Raw genomic sequence first — 4584 nt, 5'->3', positions numbered from 1 at the left:
CCCCCGAACCCGCCGAGAGGAGCGGCTCCAGAGTCCTCCCGGGTTTGGTAACAGAGGTGGCCGGGGCTGATGGAGGAACTGGGGCAGGTGTCACTGCCCCGTCCTGTCCCTGCCTGTCCCCAGCCACTGGGATTGTCCCAAACCAAAGAGCAGAGCAGGAGAAAAGCTCTTGATTTGGGAATACTGCCTGGCAAGGAGGTGGGGAGCAGCCCCAGGGCTGAGGGGGTTTAGGGGGTGCACAGGGAAAGCTGCCACCAGGAACGATCCATTGATGGGATGCTCCAAGGGCCAGAGCCCCTCTGTGCTGGAACCAGCCTGGGAGAGCTGGGATTGTCCAGCCGGGAGAAGGGAATGCTCCAGGGAGAGCTCAGAGCCCCTTCCAGGGCCTAAAGGGGCTCCAGGAGAGCTGGAGAGGGACTTGGGAAAAGGGGTAGAGGGACAGAACAAAGGGGAATGACTTCAAACTGACAGATGGGATACCGGGAAGGAATTCTTTCCTGTGAGGGTGGGGAGGCCCTGGCACAGGGTGCCCAGAGAAGCTGTGACCCCCCTGGCTCCTTGGAATTGCCCAAGGCCAGGTTGGATCGGGCTTGGAGCAACCTGGGATAGTGCAAAGTGTCCCTGCCCATGGCAGGGAGTGGCACTGGATGAGCTTTAAGGTTTGTGCCAACCCAAACCATTCCATGTCTCTGTTATTTCTATATAACACAAACAGGTTGGAGCAGTGGGAAAACAGATTGAAGACCCAAAGGAATTATTTGCACTCTTTAGGACAGGGAGATTTTTTTAAGACTGGGGGATTTTTTTTTAAGATTATGAACCTGACATGGGCAGGGAGCAGCTGGTTGAGGGGAGGGAGCTTTCCCAGCCCACCTGGCACAAGGAGATGCAGTTGGAGCCCAGTGTGACCTGGGACCTTGGGCAAATGCTCCTCCACGTGTTCAAGTTTAAGGAGGATCCTCCTGTAGCAGCTCCTGAGGGGGTTTCGGGGCCAGTTTTCATCTCCACAGGGACACAGTGGACACGGTGACCCCGATGTGTCCCTGCCCTCCTGCTCCAGCCACCTCTGTCCAGCCAGCCCAGGGCAGGGGCCGTGTCCCTCCAGCAGCCTCATAGCAAACAAGTTTCTGTAATTTTACCGCCCCAAGAGGAACTACTTTCACAGCAAATCCTTCCAAAATAGAAACCAGCAACACCCGTGGGCGTCGGCCCAGCCCTGGAGCTGCTGGACCGGCTGGGGGGACAGGGCTGGGGACAGGACACAGCCTGGAGCTCCAGGGGTGACAAACCCCTGTTGGCACTGTGCCAGCAGCTCAGTGAGGGCTGGAACCCCCAAACTTGGCCGAGAGGGAGGTGCAGCCCTGCTCCAGCCCAGCCACCTGCTCTCACCCTTCCCTTTTCCTAGGATAAACGCTCAGATCACGTTTGTGCTCACGGCTCCCCCAGGCTGTCATCCCCGAGCCTCGGGAGGGATTTGATTCCTTTGGTGTTGGTCTCCTTCTTTGTGGCATGTGCTGGACAGCATTTTTTGGAGCACGATCAGGGAAAAAGCTGTAAAAAAGGGAATGGGATTGGCTGTGATCTAGGAGAAAAGGAGAGGCACAAGGGAAGCACCTCCCAGAGGGTGCTGAGCCCATCACTGAGCACTCATCTGTTCTGCACCCCAGCTGCCCCATAAAATAAACCCCTAAACAGCTCTAAAGAGCTGTTCACCCGTCACCGGGAGCACCTTTATCCCCCTCAGGAGCACAGAAACTCCCAAACCAGAGGAGCTTAACTCCTTCTGGGTTCACTTTGGGTTCACCTGAGCCCAGAGTTCTTCCTTTACCGAGGAATAGGAAACAACCCCAGACCCAAACCAGAGAGAAGGAAAGGAGCCTGACGAAACAAAGTTGAGAAACTGCCCCGTCACACCCCATGTGCGGAGCAACAGCAACATCCCCACCCTGCACAGATAAAGTGCCGAGTGCTCCCAGCAGTGCCCAGCCCCTGCCCCAGCCCCGGGAGCACCTTCCCGGCCGAATCCTCCCGTCACGGAGCCAAACCCCCTGGACAAGGAGGAGGACGGCTCAGCACCGCCACGGTAGGATTTGGGGGGCGACGGGGGGGAATGAGATTATGGGGGGGAAATTGCTTGTGTTGAGTTCAAACAGCGATAACAGATTGCTGTGGGCAGCCCCGAAGGAATTGCGGGAGCAGGGATTGATTTTCTATCAGGGGATCCCCCTGAGGGCTGTGGAGTGGTGGGGAACACCTGCTGGGCTCCCTCACTGGGTTACCCTGGGTTTCTCCCAGTCTGTGCTGGTGAGGAGCTGGGGGATGGAGTGAGACCCTGTCCCTGCAGGAGCAGAGCACTGGGTGTCAGAGGGGACAATTGTGGAATTTCTTTTAATAATGGGCGGGGAAAGTCCTGTTTTCTGTTATATAGGATTTAAAAATCGCTCCCTTGGTCGCTGGGGGTCTGTGCAGCCTCACGGAGTTGGGGTGGGCACACTGAGACCCCCTGACCCCACAGCTCCGGCCCCAGGGTCGGATGACAGAATCAGCCCCAGGACCTCCAGCACCTTCCAACAATTCCAAGTGTGGGATACGGTTCTCCAGACCTGCTCCAAGGACAAAGCCCCGGCACCAGCACCATGGCACCTGCCACTCTCGGCCTCCGTAAGTCATCCTGTCCCCCACTCTCGGCCTCCGTGAGTCACATCCCCTGGTCCCTGGCACCAGCGATGCTCCAGCTGTTCTGCTCTTTGTCCCAGTCCCACTCGGTTCGGCACTCCCAGCGCTCTGCCTCCTGCTCCCCTCAGCGTCCACAGGCTTTTCCCAGGGACAGACCTGCACAGATTTCCAGGGACAGATTTATCCCTTTTTGTCTTCCATACCCACCTGGAGAGAGCCGGTGTGCTCGGGCTGGGGGCTGCTCTCTGCACAGTGATCCCCAGCATTTCCTAAACATGAAATCAGCAAAGAAAAGGCTCTTCCCAGGCTTTAAACCTGGCTCTGCTTAGAACAACCCCGACCAGCTGTACATAATTCATGGATGTTTCCTAACCTGCTCCTGCTTCCTTGCAGGTGTCTCCTCAGACCCGGTGAAAGCCGCAGCGGTGAGTCCCTGCCGGCTCCGCTGGCTCCCGCCGTGCCAGGGCTTCCCAAAACTCCACAGCTGGTGCTGGAGCTGCCACCATTCCCCCAGTGCTCAGCTCCAGGGACGCACAGCCACCACCTTCCACTGTCCCCCTGTGCAGAGCGTGGCCCTGTCCTTGTCCCATTCCTCACCCACTGCCCAGCAGCTTCCTTTCCCTGCTCCCAAACCTGCTTCAGGGAAGCAGGGACAGACCCACCAAAGCGTCCCCACTCCTGAGAGTGGCTGTGGTGGCTTTTGTCCCCACATATAATCCAGAGGCTGCAGCAGTTCCTGTCTGTGGCTCACGGGCAGCAGACTGAGTGCTCCAGCCGGGTCAGATCCCATTCCCTGCATGTCAAATCCCTTCTTCCCATTCCTTGCTGGGGCTGAGCATTCCCCATCCTCTCCCCAGGCTGCCCTGATCATTGGAGCCGTCCTGGCCAACGCTGAGCATCCCCAGTAAGTGCTAGCCCCGGCGGGGGCTCTGAGGATTGGTGGGTCCGGCGGGGTGAATTTGCGTTTGTCCCCACATCTGCTGCTGTGCCGGGTCACCGGGGCGGGGAGGATTTAGAGCCCTATGCAGCCGGTTCTGCGCTGGGATTCCGGCGGGTTTTGCTCCAGCTGAGACACAAACACACCGAGAATTCTCCTTCCCTGACGGGGCTGCAGCGGGAGCCTCCCGCCGGCTGAAATCCAGGCGCTGCTGTTTCTCCCGCACGCAGATCCCGGGATATGGTGGGCACCCACCCGGCTGTGGGGACGGCAACACCCTGGCACTGATGTTAGGGGACATTTTAATGACGCCCCCCGTTATTCCCATTTACCGCGCGCAGCCTTGCTCAGGGCAAAGGGCTTTCCCAAGGGAACTAGTGGATTTGGGCAGGGCAGGAGGGGGCTGCAAACCCCACAGAGCCGGGGGGTGCCAGGGGTACCGGGGGGACTCTCTCCGCCTTGGCATTGACTAGCCCGGTCTCTGTGCCCAGCTCTCCTGCCTGGCCCGGCTCCTCGCTGCCAAGAAACTGACGGCCGATTTCGGCAGCTTCCCACCGGCCCTGCTGCTCTTCTTCCAGTGAGTATCCAGGGGTATCCTGTGGGTTTGGGGTGGAATCCCAGCACCCAGCGCCCGCTGGCGTGGTCCCTGCACGCCCCAGAGAACCCACCTGTGGCTGTGGGCACCTTCCAACCTGCACAGAGCATTCCCAGCCCCGTGGATCCCCCGGCTGTCTCTCATCTCTCAGGAGCCACGGGGCTGGGCAACACCATCCTGTGCCTGAGACCCGCCAGCTCAGTGAAAGAGTTTAAAACCCCCCGTACCCACCAAAATCCCTCACCCCGCTCCCCCCACCACTCCTGGTCCCCACAGCCCGTCCGAGGTGCGCGCTGGCACCTGCAGGGAATTTTACGCGCGAGCATCCCGCGGGAACCTGGATCTGCTGCCCCGGGGCTCATCCCGGAGGAGGCGG

General features: G+C 59.4%; 1 long non-coding RNA gene across 1 annotated transcript; it reads left to right on the top strand.

Moving 5' to 3' along the window:
- Positions 1-1263: 1263 nt before the first annotated feature.
- LOC108446738 lies at positions 1264-3580 on the top strand. Its single transcript, XR_001862034.1, has 4 exons — positions 1264-2083; positions 2516-2661; positions 3070-3101; positions 3534-3580. It is a non-coding gene; the product is annotated as an uncharacterized LOC108446738 (long non-coding RNA).
- The last annotated feature ends 1004 nt before the right edge of the window (positions 3581-4584 follow it).

Source organism: Corvus brachyrhynchos, unplaced genomic scaffold (assembly GCF_000691975.1).
Source record: "Corvus brachyrhynchos isolate BGI_N302 unplaced genomic scaffold, ASM69197v1 scaffold5, whole genome shotgun sequence".
Lineage (NCBI taxonomy): Eukaryota > Metazoa > Chordata > Aves > Passeriformes > Corvidae > Corvus > Corvus brachyrhynchos.
This window is presented reverse-complemented; position numbering and strand designations above follow the sequence as displayed.